Here is an 18,010-nt window from a genome sequence, read left to right on the forward strand (position 1 = left end):
ATGGAGAGGCATGGGACCAAGCACAGAGAGATCAGAATACCACTTTTTGTTAAAACCGTTTGGAGAATGAATGTGTCTCAACCAGGTAGACTTACTTCCTCACCCAAATTAGACAGTCTTAGCAGCAAAGTAAACATCAGTTTCTCCCCCTGGAGACCTGTGACCCAGGCTCTCCACAGGCTGACGGCCCCAGAAAGAACAGGGAAGCAGGGCCAGGCCGAGCATGCGCAGGTCCTTCACACAGATGCACAGTCAGATGTAGGCTCCTCTTCCTTAGGATGGAGGAAGCGGCAGGTGCCACGAGAGACCAGGATTGCTGTTCTGGTAGAGCTCAACTCAGTCCTCTGGGGACCCTGCACAATGAGGTAGAAGGGTTAATAAATACAGGATAGCAGTTCTTCCTGCCATTTTTAGAGCGAGTAGGTTTTTCTGGGGAAGATCTTGGAACTGGCCAAAGTCCCTGATCCCCTGACCATTTTCTGCCCTATATAAGAGAGTGTGTATGAGATGCCAGTGCGGTCTTGTCTCCTCTCCTCTGCTGTGTGCTCATTCTAGGATGGCCTTTACAAAATCTCTCTTCTTCATTGTTCTTTTCTTCGAGACCCAGCAGATAGGGTGATTTTTAATTACTTAATACCCCGCTGTTTTCTGACTTTTGGAACTGCAAGGGAAATTGGGTTGATATGGCCAGTTTAGCTTGAGGTTGACACAAGTGTTTTCTCTGCCTGGCAAGAAATTTTTCTTTTTTTTTTTTTTTAAAGATTTTATTTATTCATTTGACAGAGAGAGACACAGCGAGAGAGGGAACACAAGCAGGGGGAGTGGCAGAGGGAGAAGCAGGCTCCCCGCGGAGCAGGGAGCCTGACGCAGGGCTTGATCCCAGGACCCTGGGATCGTGACCGGATTGAAAGGCAGATGCTTAATGACTGAGCCACCCAGGCGCCCCACTGTGACATTTTAAAGGGAAAGTATCTTCATATGAAATGTTTTAGTAAATTCGTTTACAATATTCTTTGGTTTGTTGTAAAAATATATCACACGTGCAGATACGAATAGCCAGCATTCTTTAAAATCTTAGCTGATGCTTTAGAGAAATGACAACATACATTGTTTCAGCATGCTGAATGTATCAAACACTTGAGGTGAAGCGGGTCAGATTTCACAGATAGCTTGTTCTCTTTGAATCCAGAAGTTGTTTTAGGGATTAGAGGAATAAGCAAGCATAAGCTTTGGCACCAATGTAGAATGAGAGAGGTCTTGCTAGAATGAGGGGGTATTAATAGCTTGCCCTGTGAGAGGTTCAGAGAGAACTTAGATTCACTGTAGCTTGACTAATTTTAGAATGTGAAACCCACATATAAATGCTAGGTAACGGTAACTTCTGTTGTAAAGCATTTTACACTTTACAGTGTGATTTTACTTAGGTTCAGTAGATTAGGTGAAATTGCAAGCCCCGCTCTGCAGAGACTTAATGATGGCTTTCCTTAGAACTGGTCTGGTCCTCAGCAAACCTCACTCCTCAGTGTGGATGCAACTGTGTGGTACCCATGTGACGAGCTGTGAAATGCAGATGTTCTGAGAACTGGGGAGAGTCCAGGAAAAGTCAGGTGGTATTATGTTCTGTGCAACAGGGAAGTTTAAAACTCTTGTGGGTCCCACTGGCATCAGAATGAAGGTCAGGTTCTGGGGCGCCTGGGTGGCTCATTCGGTTAAGTGGCTGCCTTCAGCTCAGGTCATGGTCCCAGGGTCCTGGGATCGAGCCCCGCATGGCATTGGGGTCCCCGCTCAGTGGGGAGTCTGTTCCTCCCTCTCCCTTTGCCTGCCTGTCTGCCTGCTTATGCTCTCTCTCTTTCTATCTCTCTGTCAAATAAATAAATAAAATCTTAAAACACAAAAAAAGCATGAGGGTCAGGTTCTATCATGTGCCTCCAAGGCCCTCTGTGATCTGCCCGCATCCGTCTTTCCAGCGTCTTCCTTCCCCGCCCCCCACCCCTTGCCCTCCGTGCCTTAGTCATATGAAAATCTTTTCTGTCCATTATAAGCTCCGGTCAACTTCGATCTCTAAAGCACAGGTTCCCACATTTTCTCATTTTCTGGGGCCTTTGGTGTCACCTTGCCCACAGGCCAAATGAAATACCAAGCTAGTCAGTTGATTGTTCATGTCCTAAAAATTTAGTAGCTGTTTGAAAAAAAGGACACACTTAAAGTGAAAGGAAATTTCACTGTTAAATACAGTTATTTACTTATGGGCTGCATAACTTCTCAAACCTGGGAATCAGACTGGATACCCATTGTACACTGGTTTCCATGCAGTCAGTGCTTTTTATCCTAGCAAATTCTAAAAACCCAGCTTTGCCAAAAACCTGGAATGTAGTACAATCAGATGTTGAAACTGTGAACTACCTTGAGCTAGTAGTTCAGGCCGTGCCCAGCAGATACTGAGAATAGCTAGGCTTCTCCAGAAATTTTAAAATAACCTGGGCTGCCTCTGGGGCATCTTGGCACACAGTTTGGGAACCGTGGTTTTTGGCTTTGGCATATGCCGTTTCCTCCGCTTGAGCACTTCTCTTCTCCAGCTTCTTGGTGGGCCCGTCCTTTAGCTGTCAGCATGGATGTGATGCCTCCTGGAAGTTTTCCCTGAGCCTTTAAGAGCTAGGAGGTGCTTCTATGTGCATCATCCTTAGCATACTGTCCTTAATCCTACCACTTTATCTCTTTGCAGGGATAAACATCATCTCTGTAGTTTCAGCTTTACTTATCTTTCCCACTGGGCTTTGAGTTTCTCAAGGGAAAGGGCCTGTAGAGGGACTATTATATTGCGGATGCTTTATAAATGTGTGAATTGAGTGAATGAGTAACTTACTGGATCTTGTTCAGAATTAGCTTGTAGACTGGAGGAAGTCAGCGTTCCAAACAGACAGGGTTGACAACTACAGGGCTCCTGTCATTTGTATGAGGATGTTTTCTACAAAAGCCTGACCTTAGCGACATGCAGTGTCTCTTGCCCTCCGTGACCCCATCTGCTCCTTGGCCACAGACTGCAGCCCTACAAGCACATGGCCTCCTGAATTATAACACAAACCACGGGGAGGTCATCTTGATCCTTTTGCATTTATTCATGTTGCCAGACGTTGACCCATATACATATCTTTTTGGTTCGGAAATTGGAGGTATTACTTGCTTCAGATGTGTGTGTTCTTTCCTTTAGTGGGAAACAGATTACAGTGCCTGATGGGGCCAGCTCCCGGCATAGTATAGCATTATAGGAAATACAGGTGTGCTGGCAGTCATTGAATCTAGAAGTGATGGCGGCTTGGGGATGGTGGCCCAGCCCCCATGAGAGGGTGCACAACATGGGTTTTACACCAGAGCAGGTGGGAAAGGTCTCTTCAGGCCTCACCTAGCAGATGGTGGTCATCCAGGTACACATTGGCCCTGTATATTTCTGCTCTCTGTTCCTGGAACTAATTTGATTAATATCAAGGAAGAAGGGTGACCGTTTCCTGTTCTAGGAGAAAATAACTCATCTGGCTTTTGAGAGCTCTGAGGGCATTGTTTGTCTTCAGTTTTGTCTTCTCCAAATACGAGGACATCAATGCTGTAATCTACCAGATGGCTGCTTTTACTGCTAAATTAAACAACATGGTAAGTGAACAATGTCTAGTAACAGTACTGATAATCACAACGAGGTCCTGTGTGTCTTCACTTAAGGACATCATGTCCCATTCCCATAAGAGTCCCTGCTCACCTAGGCCTTTCCCATAGGCATTTTCAAACTAGCCCTGTAAAGTAGAAAAGTTTGTTCCGTCATTTGAGGCTTATAGGTGTTAAATGACTTGCCCAACCAAGGTCAGCACAGCAGATAACCCTTTTCTGTTCCCTTCTCTGTAATGGCTCAGTTGCTGCAAGGGGAGACTTTTCTCACTTCCGCTGTACCCACATGGGCCTTTGAAGACCTTTGACACAGCCTGAGGCTTCCGGACTCAAGGTCCACTGAAATGTTTCATGTGGAAGGACAAGGTCGGCGGAGGGGTCTGCGTAGATGCTTCAAGTCTGCTCTCTCGTGACCTTTCTTTATTGCAAGTGAAGATCTGTTTTGGTGCACCTTTTCACTCTATTAAATGCTTATGCTACTTCCAAAAGGTGTAAAGGTGATAGGAAGCAGCAAAATATGCACGAGAAGCAATTTCAGGGAATGCGGACCGGTGCTTCTGGTCTTGCTCCTGACATTTCGGGGCACGTGCCTGTGAACCTCTGGACCTCACCTGGCTCCTGGAGAGTGGGAACAGCCACAGTCCCTTCTCTGCCTACATCAGTTCACATGAAAGATCAAGAGATGATGAGCAAAGATCCACAGATGCTCGGACCTCAGTCTCACGGGGCTCTACCAACGTAAAGGAGGAGTATTTTTACCAGAAGCACATGGACGGTTATTTCAGAGCCTGCAGCCATAGTTTACAGAAGCAGTGACCTGACCCCCTATAAGATAAATAGTAAGAAGAACTTGAACCAAGCCCTTATCTCCTACCTCGCCTGCGAAGCACAGTGCCTCCTGGGAAATCTCTCATTCTTCTTAGCAGTACCACAAGGCAAGGGCTCCGTGGAAGATTCTCAGTGCACCCCCACTTAAGAACACACCCAGTCCCCAAGCGTGCGTCCATTCCGTCAGAGTACTGTTCGTTGCCTTCCAAATGCACGGTCTCCTGGGTATTGGCCTGCTTTCTAGAACTGTTTGACATTTGCTCCCACCGGTTGGATATTGTGCTTAGCAAAAATCATTGTAATCTGTTTCCCAGTCTGTTATGGTGTTATCTTTATCATATAATTAAATGATACAGTTGAATTATTATGGAAGGGAGTGAAATATGAGGGCAGGAAGAAGCGTGTCTATAGACAACTAAGTGGCGTATTTTGGAACAATGACGTAAAGGCAAATTGCCATAAAAGCAGCTGTCAGATAGAAGTAAGACAACTAAAACAACTGGGGGGGAGGCGGGGGGGGTGGAGATAAAAATATGAAAGGACTTCTGCTCTCTGATGACTTCACAAATGGCTTTTAAGTTCTCCCTATAAGATAATATCCTGGTCAAAAGCCTTTGACAATCGCTTTGTGACTTAAGCAACAAAGGTATGCTGCCTATTCACACAGTGGGTGTGTTCTTACAGGAGAGGCCTTAGTCCTGTATCAAAAGATGGTCAAAATGAGGGGCACCTGGGTGGCTCAGTGGGTTAAGCGTCAGCCTTCGGCTCGGGTCATGATCCCAGGGTCCCGGGATCAAGCCCCCCAGTGTGTATGCGCACTCTCTCTCTCTCTCATATAAGTAAAATCTTTAAAAAAAAAAAAAAAAAGAGGTCAAATGAATGAATGTTCATAGTAGGTACATAACCCCGATGGTGCTTGGTAAGAGGGTTCCTGCAGAATCTTTACTCCCATTTTACAGATGAGGGTACTGAGGTGCCAAGAGGGTCACAGGCTTAACCAAGGATGAAGAAACCCAGAGTTGATCATTTATACTGTTGTTGTTGTTTTTTTTATCTTGTTGTCTGTTTCTGCCTTTAGAATGTCATGGGTATAATTTTAGACACCCTGTAAATTTAGCCCCAGCGACATCCTTATTACAATCAAGTCGTGGCGCCTAGAAATGGCATGGGTATTTTGAAGTCCCTGATTTTTCAAGCCACGCTAAGGACAGTGTCCTCACTGTGCTCCTGGGACTGATGGCTTTTCTCCGTATGGCATCCTTTCCTCTGGGAGGAGAGACGTGTTCAGTAACTTCTGTCCTCCTCCGCGAGCCAAGACAAATGTCCTAACAGAGATAAGCCATCAGAGACTTGGAATTTGATGCTATTTTACTTCTGGCTTCTTCGAGGCTGAAGCTGCTTAATCCACAGGTGCAAAGATTGAAAAGTGTCAGGAATACATGAGGAAGATAGAAGCCTTGCTTTTGGAGAAACTAATAACCGTTCCATCCCGTAAAACAGCCCAGGTGTGTGTGTGGGAGCCCATGTGCGCCTGGCTGGGTAATCAACATTCCTTATAGACATGTTTTGTGGTAGAATGCATCCTTCTCGGATCCGGAGAAAAGAGGTCTCTTATTTGCGCTCTGGATTTTGACAAATGGCGTATTTTGGGATGTGGGGTTTATTTCTGCTGAATATCTGGCTTGATTAGTGTGGAGAAGCACATGCAAAGCAGGCTGGAGCCCCACCCCACCCAAACCTCCCAGTGCTGCACAATCAGGAAGTGCATTCTCCCTCCCATTGTGGCTTAGGAGGGAAGTGTGCTTTACATATGCAAATGCAAGCCCCAAGTTTCACTTAATAATTATCAGCTGGAGATTCTATTGATGAGCAGCTGAAGCTACTCATCAGGAGAGAAACTGGGAGTTAACCATTTCTAGTCCACCCCGGCTGCTGCCGCCTCCTCCTAGCCTCTGAATACCCCGGTGATTGCAGACAAAGATTCTGATTTTCCCAATTCTTCACTCCTCCTGTCTGGCCGGAGTCTGGCAGCTGAGTCTTCCTGACCCCTTGTATTAGCATGTGTGCATCTTTCCCCTACCCCCACCGCCTTTCTGTTTTATAGGCTACAGAAGGCAGAACAGATCCATCTCTGTTTCTCGTGGCGGGATCGCTTACAGCCCTAGAAATAATGGCCTCCCTGCCCTCGCTCTCCTGCTTAGGCAACCAGCAGCATCCTTTTCAAAGGACACAGGGTGACCCTGAGGCAGGGTACCCGGGATGGCTAGCTCAGGATATCAGAAACTTTCCCCCTTTCTGCTTCTACTTTCCTTCCGTGTGCGCACGCTTGCCCTCTGGGATGTCCAGTAGCATCCTTGGGCTGCTTTGTCCGCTTCCCTTGTTCTTGCCGTAGCTTGGCAGAGTCCTGTGGGCTGGTACAAATGGTTTTACTTGGCTTCCCCGAGTACTCTTTCTGCAGGAGGTTCCTTACTTTCTTGATGCTTGTCGAAACCATCCTGCCTTTTGTCTCTCTGGTGTCTCCTGCTCGTCACCGCAAAATGCAGCCTTTATTTTCTGGAAAGAGAGCTGGCATGAAAATAGACTTTTTCTTTGGGGGCAGGTGTCCATTAGACTTTTGTTCAACTGGGTCATTTAACTTTTGCAGTAAGTCTCGCTCGGCAAGTTACTTAAGCGCAATGAACCCACCTCTTCCACCTTAAAATGGGGACAATAAAAACTACCCTATGGAATCAGCACTTCAGTAAGATAATGTGTAAGACCCACTCGATCAAAGTGGGTGGTCAGTAGGGGCTGTAATCATTGTTCTCTCTCAAAAACCAGTTCCCATCATTGGATTGTTCCAGTCACTGCCTGTATTCATTGATTTCGTCATTTCAGACATTTATTGGGTGTCTACCGTGTGCTCAGTTCTAGGCCCTGGACATATAAGAGTGGATAAGACCAATCCAAAAAACACCTCTCCAGCGTTGAACTTGTATTCTAGGGGGTGGAGACAAACCAGAAAGAAAACAAATTTATACTTGGGGGAGCTCTGTGCTGTGTGCAATGGGGAAGAATAACCAACGGAAGGAGTGAGAGAATTGGGCTGAAGGGTGGCCTGAGTTTTCTCTGAGGAGTGGTATTTAGGCAGATTTCCTGCTTAAGAGGGTGAAAACCAACAGCAAGGGTAGAGGCCCCAAGGTCGGAGAATGCTTGGTATGTTCGAGAAGCATCTAAAAGACCAGTGCAGCAGGCACAGAGGGAGCGGAGGAGCATGTGACTGTCAGAAAGATGACTGATAAGAGTTTTGTAATCCGCTGTAGGGTATTAGGGTTTTAAGTCTGCTGGGAAGCCATAAGAGGAGCCGTTTGAGCAAGATAACGACGGGACCTGAGAACAATTTGTACAGGTTGTCTGGCTGTTGAGTGGCAAGTAGATCGTATGCAGTAGGGTGTCTGGTCAGGTGGCCATTGCATGAGTCTAGATGAGAAAAAGTGGGACCTGGGGCTCCAGTGGGGGTGCAGAAGTTTGTATTTGGGGCATACTTTCAAGGTAGAGCCCACATTCAAATACCTTGCTAATGTGGTGCGTGTGGAACATGAGGGAAGAAGTTCAAGAATGAGTCCTGCCTGTGTGAGTGTGTGAGTATGTGTGTATGTGTGTGTGTGTGTGTGTGCATGTGTTCATGCACATTGGAAACAGTGATGCCCTTCACTAAGATGGGGAGCAGGGGGTTTCGAGGCGGGAACCCAGGGCTGTCATTTGGATATGGGGACATGAGGGATTCCTGAGTCCCCGTCTGTTGCCACCATGTAGCCAGCATATAAGAAGGGCCACTGCTTGCAGGCCTTGGCATGAGGCGCTCGGGGAGCAAAGGTGAGTCAGCGTGGCCTCTGCCTTCACCAGCATGGTGTCCGCTCTGAACAGGTGTTGAGGGAATGGATAGTCACAGCATGAGTCAGGTTCCAGAAACAGGTATTGCAAATGTAATGAGAGCCATTACCTTAGGTCCCTATTGTCACAGGATGCAGGAAATCCAGTGACATGAAGATTGGAGTGGCTGAGTCACCCTGGGCAGATGGGAGAAGGGTTCTGAGGAAGGATTTCTCAGATAATGGGAGAGTCCGTAGTCACTCACCAGGTGACAAGGCCTGCAAAGGAAGCAGCACAAATCCTTAATACCCGTTCCCGCTGCCAGTCATGTTGCCCAGGAACTTAGAACAGAGTCTGCACCTGGAGGGGCTTTGGGAATGCTGGCGCTGATTGCTGGTTCTCCGAGGTACCCTTCAGGGCCAGAAGATGGAGGCATAAAGTATAGGGGGTTTCACAGCAGTTCCAGAAAGTCCTGAGAGGCTTGTCCCAGGCTTTTCTCTTGTTAAACCCACTCCATTATCTCTATCCTGGCACGGCCTCTGAGGTCAGTCCCATTAGTAAAACCTCTGCTGGGTCCTGCAAAGGGCTCATTTCTCAGGGGCCAGGAATTGGGGTCTTGCCCTGGAGGCTCCCTATCAAGGCATCTCTTGGGGCCCCTGTGTCTCTTAGCGCTCCCCACACCCAAGCCCAGCTCCCTCTCCACTCACTGAGGCATTGCCTGCCTTTACTTCATGGCTGAGTTGAGTGGAGAGCGACCTCAGTTTTATTCTCCTTGCTTTTATGCTCCTGCTGGAAGCACCTTATAAAAAGTCTCTGTCATCCCAGGAGTAGGACTTGGAAATAAGTAACAACCCATCAGAAGTAGAGATGGCAGGTTTTGCTTAATAGGTATTAGCGCTGTATTTTACCCAAACATCTATGTTGCTCTTGGTAATGTCTTATCTTTGCCAAGTGCCCATCCTGATAAAGTGTTATTTCTGTCAAGCTGAGCTTCTGATAAAATCGTCTATCCCCCCCCCTCCCCAATCTATCTGATAAAACCTTATACTTCATTTCTGATTTCCTCCTGAGGGATGGTTTGGATTTGTCAGGAATAAGTGAAAAAAGATGATGAGGGTTCCCCCCCCTTTTTTTTTGGTCCCTTTGTTTCCATATAGATACTCATGGGAATTGGAATATAAGTAAGTCAAACTGATAAAAGGGGTTTGGAGACTCTGAAGAAGGGAAAAGAAGATCGAGGAAAGGAAGTCAGGCTTTTGCTTGTTTGCTCTTGTTTTTAATTTACAATTGAGCTGAGGACGACAGCATTGATTTAGGTGATGTGGCAGTTAGCAGGAGAGGGATGTGATTGAGGGGATCAGCCACATTGACAAAAATACTTGCTTCTTCAAGCAGAGGGAGTGGGAGAGGGAAAAGCAGGCTTTCCGCCACCGAGCAGGGAGCCCGATGCGGGGCTCGATCCCAGGACCCTGGGATCATGACCCGAGCCGAAGGCAGATGCTTAACCATCTGAGCCACCCAGGCGCCCCTAGGTAATCTTTCATCTTGAGTACTGCCAAAGAGAAAAATCACAAAGAAATTTTGAAAGATTTCTGGGTTAGGGTCTGTGTTGATGACTCTAGGGTGAGGATGGCCAGTTAATGCTTTGTTTTGCTTGTAGTTTTGATGACTCTCCCATTGAAGGGGATTGTGTTCACCTGTTGCATGCCTATGAAATGTGACTCAAGATCCTATGGAAGGGGAGACCCCGTCTTCCAAACTCAACCACTGCAGAGCACCACTAAAGCGGGCTGTCTTTGAGGTCATGCCAAAAGGGATCGAAGTCGAGGAGTTCAATGGGGACAGAAGCTAATCAGAGATGTTTGGAATGTGAATTACGCTCTTACACACTGGTTGGTTTTCCAGATATGGAGTGAATATCTACTTAAATTTTCTGGGACACACTGTCCAGTGGTTGTTTCCTAAACCACCTAGTGATCTAAGAGAAGAACTGGACCCCACTGCCAAATTGTGCAATTATTTAAAAAATAAAGCACTACACACCTTATCCTTTGCCTTGTTTGGTGATGCTTTGAATACTACTAACAGAGTCCTTCTGTCCATACTTAGACTCCTTGGACATCGAAGAGAACTAGGATTGCCCAGATTTAGAAGTGGAAAGACTCGTTACTCTGCTGTGAGAACAGTAATTCAAAGACCAACAGCCTCAAACGTTCAGAACTTAGGATATTTGGCAAAAAAGACATTTGAAACTTTGAGGTCCTTGAACCTAGAGTTTCAAGGAGCAAAACATTGACATCATTGCTCATTAAGATAATACTCTAAGCACTTAGAGCAAAAACCCAGCTATAGATACAGCAAATTGGTGCTAAAAATGTCTTCATTTCCTTGACTTAAGCTCTTTAAGACACAAGGTTCTGGAAAATACTTTCATAGAGGAGAGAAGTCAAATTGCATCTAGCCTATTATGACAAAACAGAACCAGGCTTTTTCCGTGGCTTTGTGGTTGCAAATTCTTTTTAGAAGCTTGTGGGGAACAGTTTTCTTAACTGTTCTTCAGTCTTTGCCAGAAGATCTCCAAGGTCTTTGCTGGAATTCAAGTTTGCTTTTGTTGCCAAGACAACTTCCAGAAAATCACTTTGGGGACTTTTTGGGTAAAATGTTCCCTGTTTACCCCATAACAAGTGAGCAGCCTCTCTGCCTGTTACTGCTGCCGTTTTCCTCCCCACAGCAGATCTGGTTCCACAGTTCGGGAATTAGGAAGATGTCCAGGCTGAGCCCCGTGTCTTACTCTGACTTGTAAACTGCTCAGAATTAGTGCCATCTCAGATACAGCTGTCACATGGGCATCCAGCAATCAAAATGTTAAAAAAAATTTTTTTTTAAATGTGAGACTTTTAAGATGAAACAGTTCTCTGATTTTTTCTAAAATGACTTGGCTGCACTATTTATTTTGCAGTTTCAAAATGTATTAAAGGAGGGTGTGAAATTTTGATGTTAATAAAAAGGAGAGCATTTTGTTTAAGCATTTTGTAATTTTTTTTTTTTTTTAATGAGCACAGTCTTATATGGAAGGTGAGAAATTGGAGAATTCATTTGGCTTGAAGTGACCTGTTGATCACAAGAAGGGAGCCTGGAACCAGGGAAGCTGGAAGATCTGGCAGCTGGAGTTGGGGTGGGGAGGCTGCTTTGGAAAGAGCTCCAGATGAGCTCAGAAGGAGAGGCACTGACAGAATCAAAACAACCCCAAGCTTGAAGTAACTAGAACACTGGGCAGCCTAGCTTCTAGGAAATCAGGAAGGTCCTGGGTTACACAATAGACCTGTTCTAAGAATACAGTAGAGACTCGGGCCAGGAAACCAGGGCCCAGGGTCAGAGCAGAACTGGAATTAAGTGTGGCAATGCTAAGACTTCCTTTGCATCTGAGCTGTTTCTTAAACAGCCCCCTTCAGGGGCCAACAGGCGTGCTTGCAAATGGGGTTTATGGTGTCTTATCCAGAGGTTGGAGGGAAATGCCTAAACCAGTGTTTCTCAACCTTGACTATACAGGAGGACCCCCATGAAGGTGGCCGCTTCTAAAAATGCTAACTAGATCCCCACCTCCAGAGATTCTGAGCTAAGTCATTGGGGATGGGGCCTGTGCACATCAATATTTTGTAAAAAGTTACCCAGGGGATTATAATGGCAGCCAGGCAGGACTGAGAACCACTGGCCTAAGGGACCAGGAAACGAAGCAGAAGCAACACAACAATTGGACTGGACTTGTTTAGAGAGGAGATGATCAGGACACATTCTGATTTGTAGCAAAAAGGGGCAATTGATTGCGAGCCAGTGATGCTCCCTCTGCCATTAGCTGCTGGGATGACATTGAACAGGTTAACTCACGTGTCTTATTTCTTGTTTTGTTTTCCCATTTCATAGTCAAGCTGGGATAGTGAGAATACCCGCTTCATTTCAGTCTTGCTAAATTAAATGAGATGGCACACACAGCTTCCACACCCTGGACATGTCCTCACTAGGAACTGTGACTGAGCGTTTGTTGAATTCAGTAGATGACCTTGAAGTAGATGGAGTTAACTTCTGTACACTGTCAAAAACCACAAAATGCAGTAGGAATAGGGTTGAAGAACATTATCCCTGGCATCTGAGTGAGGCTGGCAGAAACAGGGAGAGATTGGAGGCCAGGGTTCTTAGGACAAGGGTTCACAAACTAGGCTGGTCCACTACTTGTTTTTGTAAATAAAGTTTTATTGGAACGCAGCCATGTGTCACACATTTCTGTGGCTCCTTTTGTGCTGACCTGCTAGAGTGGAGTAGTTGAATCAGAGGCTGCGTTGCCTTCAGAGTAAAACATATTTCCTTTCTGGGCATTTACAGAAAAAGTTTGACCCCTGTTTTAGAATAAGATTAAAAGATTTGGTTTGGGATGGAATGTTTGAAATACAGTGAGAGAAGCAAGTGCTTCAAGCATGAGGAATAATCTGAAGGCCCTGGTGACAGATTGTACGTAGGGGGATTTTGCTGTAGAAAGGTTAAGGATGCAGTGTCTTCATCATGGGTAGAATGATGCGGGAGGACAGACTTCCTGAAATCTGGGCATGGTGTAGGATTTTGGTGTCCTTGGCTAGAGACATCTAGGTTTGTCACCACTGGAAGGGGCTGGTAGGAGTCCCCTACATGGGTGGCCTCAGGTCTGGGAGGCCCACCCGGGTCCTGGCCCTGCCTCCATTAGTGAGCCCCACAGTCCTGTTCTGTCCATCTGCAAGTGGTGGGTATCACAGTGCTCAACACTAGCACTCTGGAGAGATCCAGAGAGATTCAGAGCACACAAATTGATTCAGATCATCACTTAGAACGTTTTGGATGGCAAGTCCCTAATCTCTGTCACCACACTGCACGGAGGTTGATTTTCAATTTACCTTTTTTGTTCTCAATCTTAGATGTTTTGATTCTTAATTCAGAGCATTCATCTCAAGTGGATTCAGAGATTCAAATCTGCTGATAAATTCATGTTTGTTGAGAATTTTGGAGGGAGGAGGAAGATGTTGTCAGCTAAGCTTTTGAATAATGTCTCCTTTGACATTTTAAACTCAAAGTGGGCTGAACCGCAGATCAACACGTGTAGGCATTATGTGACCGAGATGTAGCATGTGTACGAATAGACTGTTTATATCTGAAAAATAGAACCTGGAAGGAAAGGTAATAGAGAAGCAAGGTAAAGGGGCTCAGAAATGAGGGATCCTTTCTGCTATTTTCTTTATATGTCCTGCTTCCTGGTTTCATGGAGTAGGGTAGGAGGAAAAGGAGTATTTATTTATCTACCCTAATTAGGCCTGATGCTAGGTAATACACACACACCATTTTTATATATGGAAACACAGAGTCACAGAGAGGTTATGTCTTTTTTTTTTTTTTAAATAGCCAATAGACTAGTACATTCATAGGTGGACTACTACTCAGTGAGTGATACAAAGTAATGAGCTATTTTTTTTTTAAGATTTTATTTATGTGTCAGAGAGAGAGGGAGAGAGAGCATGCACAAGCAGGGAGAGTGGCAGGCAGAGGAAGAAGCAGACTCCTCACTGAGCAAGGAGACCGATGTGGGACTCAATCCCAGGACCCTGGGATCATGACCTGAACCAAAGGCAGACCCTTAACCGACTGAGACACCCAGGCGTCCCAAGAGGTTAAGTCTTTTGCCAAAGTTTATTAGTAAGTGGAACCATAATTCAAATTCAGTTCCTTCTTCTTCTGAATTCCAGACTCTTACAACTCTACTTAATTTGCTTGCTTTTCTTGGTTATCTCTCCCTCTTCCCCAGCATTTAATATTATAATGATATATATTATCATTATAATCATAATATTATTATATATATAATTATATATAATACATAATTGTATAATATACAATTATATAATATAATGTTATATTATAACAGTTATAATATTATAACTGTTCCCCACATATAAAATATATAATATTTTATGCCTTTTTTTGTTTTAAGTTCTAGATGTCAGTCCTTCCCTTCATCCCTTCCTCAGATGTTTGTTAAGTACAGGCAGCATGCCAGGCCCTGGGAATCGAGAGGCTAGGTATGGGCAATGCCACTCAAAGTATGATCTGTGGACTGTTCTTGGTCCCTGCATTCATCAGGGTGCTCCAGAGAAATAGAGGAAGAGGGTATGCGTGTGTGCATGTGCATGTGTAAAGAGATTTATTATAAATAATTGGCTCATGCAGTTATCAAGATGGGCAAGTCCCAGGATCTGCAGGGTGAGTTGGCAAGCTGGAGACCCAGGAAAGCCGATGATACAGTTCCATTCAAAAGGATGGCAGGCTCCAGACCTAGGAAGAGCTGGTGTTTCAGTTCAGTTCCAAAGGCAGGACGAAAGAAAAGAATATCCCAGTTTGAAGGCTGTCAGGCAGGAGGAAGTCTCTTACTGAGGGAAAGGTTAGCCCTTTTGTTCTGTCAAGGCCTTCAACTGACTGGATGAGGCCCACCCACACGAGGGAGGGCAATCTGCTTAATGTCCTGATTCAAATGTTAAGCTCCTCCCAATACACCCAGAATACTGTTTGACCAAATATCTGGGCACCCCATGGCTCAGTCAAGTTGACACATAAAGTGAACCATCACAGTCCCCAAACTGTTTTGCAGCAAGGGAAGAATGAAAGGTAAAAATTGACATTTAAAAGTTAGAGGGAGCGCTCCTGGGAGAGACCAGAGCCCACAGGACGTCATTGGGGTGTGCAGACCACCTCTAAAAAGGCCGGCCTTTTGCTGTCCTAACCCCTCCCCCTCTCCACCCAGAGGGTCAGGACAAGCCAGACAAAGAGGTCAAGAGACAGAGAGAGGAGTAGTTCAGGAACAAAAGCAGGAGTCAGGATGAATGAAATTAGAATGAGCCATGAACATGGCTGAGCAACAGGCCCCTCTTGTATGGAGCAGCACTGGGATCTGTCAGTCGGGGTAGAGACACAGGGTCCCCGTGCACATGGAGCCAGGGAAAGTCAGAGTGGAGAGAGCCCGCAGCACAGCTCCCGGACGTTCCCTTCCAGAAGCGGAACCTGGCCAAGGAAGAGGACGGCGGGGCCAGCTCGGGATAGCCTACCTTTAGAACAAACCAGAAATCCCAATTCCACTGTTGATTGAGTACTTCCTGTATGCCAGGCGCAGGGCACAGCATACGTGTTTCCTTTCCTAACATTGGTTCCCTTCCTTGACACCTGGCATTTACTATTTTGTGTTTGTCTTCGGTGACAAATCTATAGAGCTTTAAAAGGGGAGAAGACACCTTTAGGCCTTTAAGAGCTAGGTTTGGTTAAAGCCATCTGGGGTCTAAAGAAGAGTAGACTGTTGATCTAGCATTGCCCCCCTTGCCACCCCTGGAATTGTAATTGCTTGGGGATTACATAATTATGCCTTTATTTATAAGCACATAATCAAAGAATTATGGGCATGCAAAATGGGGGCTCTCGGGGGAGGAGTCAGAGGAAGTGATGCAGTGCGCTCCTCCACTTGGCCTCCCGATGAACTTGGACCTGCCTGAGGCTGAAGGGAAGAAGGTTCAGAGATGCCACAGGTCGAAAATAAGCCAAGGTTTGTTGGCCCTTTTCTCCCATATACCAGAGAACAGCCCTGTGTTGAGAAAATGTACAGCCTTTGACCCCCTAATTTATGTCATCAACGTATCCTACCCGTAATACCACCTCCTCTTATTGGAACTATTGCCCAGCGGGAGGCAGAGTGCTCAGAGCTTTGTATTTCCGTATCTTAAACCGGCCATCATGGATTGTGAAGTTAGCATTTCTGCTCCCGTGTCAGAGCTCCGAGCATTTAAGTAGTCCCTCCAAAAGAACAAATTTCTGGTTCCCCCTTTGTTGTGAATTTTCCAGAGCTTCTGGGACCCTGGTGTATTTCCAGAGCTTGCTGGAGTCCTCCCCAGATGTCCCCAGGGTTTTTTTCATAAGGACGAAAACCCCACAGGCCTCAGAGCATCTGTAGCCGTAACTCCGAGCATAAAAACGGGAGCAGGGCCCCCTACAGTCATGGAGACCTTAGTTGCAGTCCTCCTGCACCACAGCGGCAAAGCTTAAATGTTTCGAGTCTGTTTCCTTATCCGTAATGGGGACATCAGTTGCTACCTGCTTTTGCTGCGATCACCTAAGACATTATCAGCATGAACTACCCAGCACTGCCCAGATCCGTGGCAGACCCCCCACAGAAGTGTCACTCTGCCGCTGCCGGAAGCTGGATGCCCATCTCCTCCCACCCTTGCTTGAAGGGTCGATGGCAGTTGAGCAAAACACAATTGCCACTAGTGGCCTGTTCATTTCCATCCTAGGTGGGACTGATTTGGTTTTTACCAAACAGGGAAACAGGTTTCAAAAGCTGGGGTTGGAGCTTGTGACTGGCCAGCTCAGTGACAATCCAGCCCTCATCAACCTGTGATTTCATGTACCCACACACTCCACCTCGGCCTTTGATCTGTGGTCCTGGGCAGTGGAATTCAGTGAGTCCGAGATGCCACATTAGTAGGAGAGGGCCAGGAGCTCAGGTGTTCAACCCCAAGGCGATTAAGGGGGAGAAGAATGAGTCATGTCTATGAGGGATCACAGACACATCACAAGGTCGTGGGCAGAGGCCGGGGGTACATCGGCACAGCTGAAGCCCGCGGGGTGTAATTCATTGCCTCCTTTGATCCTCAAGTTTTGTGAGTCACAGAGACGCTCTGCGATGGTTTGGAAGCTCAGTGGGGTCTGGGCAGGAAGAAGAAAAACTCGAAGTGTGGAAAAAGAGAAATTGCGGATTTTCGGGGCAGGCAGCTAAGAGAGGATAATTTTCTAGAGATGTCATTTTTGCTTGGTCGCCTCGAAGGATCCCAGGATTTCGGCAGCGCAGGAGCCGAGAGGAGTGACAGCTTTGGCTGTGTCCTGTCCCTGGTGCACCTGTGTACAAGGTGTGGCATGCTAAGTATCTTTGGGAAATGGGGATTTTACATTAATAAAATTTTAAAAAAAGTTCTCTGTAGGGCTGATTATGAAGCTGTTTAAGTGGAGCATGTACAGGTTCAGGCCTAAGAGAACCCGGGGTACAAATTCCGACACCACTGTGCGTTGGTTGTGTGATGTTCAGAGACCTCCCATCCTTTCCGGGTATGACGGTTAAATGGAGTGTTGCTGGCAACAGTGACTGCTTTTCTGGGAACACCTTGAAGTTAATTACACTCCTTTCTTCTCCTTTATTGCACTTGGTTATTTGACTCTTGGCTTGGACACATGTATCCACCCTTATGGCATCTATCAGATGGTATGATACGTTACCACGAAGGTAAGTATGACCTGTGCTTTGTTCTTATTGAACTACCGGCCTTCACAGGAAACATTCGCTAAAACAACTGACCAAGTACAGTATGATAATTTGTTTTTCAATAGTGATATGTACAGAAATAAAATGTGTTAGCACAGCCTGAAGATTTTGCCTGCACACTGAAGGCGGCTTTCCCTGGGAACTGAGGCTTCTGAAACAGGGTTTTGAAGGATGAATAGGAGTTCCCATAGGAAGAAATAAATAAACCTTGTCATTATTATTATCTGTTCTTTTTACTCCTTTTTGCTCTCTTCCACTTTCTACTTTTCCTCTTTCACCTCTACCTGCTAGTTCTCCTTCACA

At 46.0% G+C, this 18,010-nt stretch overlaps 1 protein-coding gene across 3 annotated transcripts in view; it reads left to right on the forward strand.

Moving 5' to 3' along the window:
* Positions 1-18,010, forward strand: part of LARGE1 (LARGE xylosyl- and glucuronyltransferase 1) — a 376,695-nt gene that overhangs the window by 76,072 nt on the left and 282,613 nt on the right. The gene's annotated exons all lie outside the window — the stretch shown is intronic.

The sequence above is a fragment of the Neomonachus schauinslandi genome, chromosome 5 (genome assembly GCF_002201575.2).
Source record: "Neomonachus schauinslandi chromosome 5, ASM220157v2, whole genome shotgun sequence".
Lineage (NCBI taxonomy): Eukaryota > Metazoa > Chordata > Mammalia > Carnivora > Phocidae > Neomonachus > Neomonachus schauinslandi.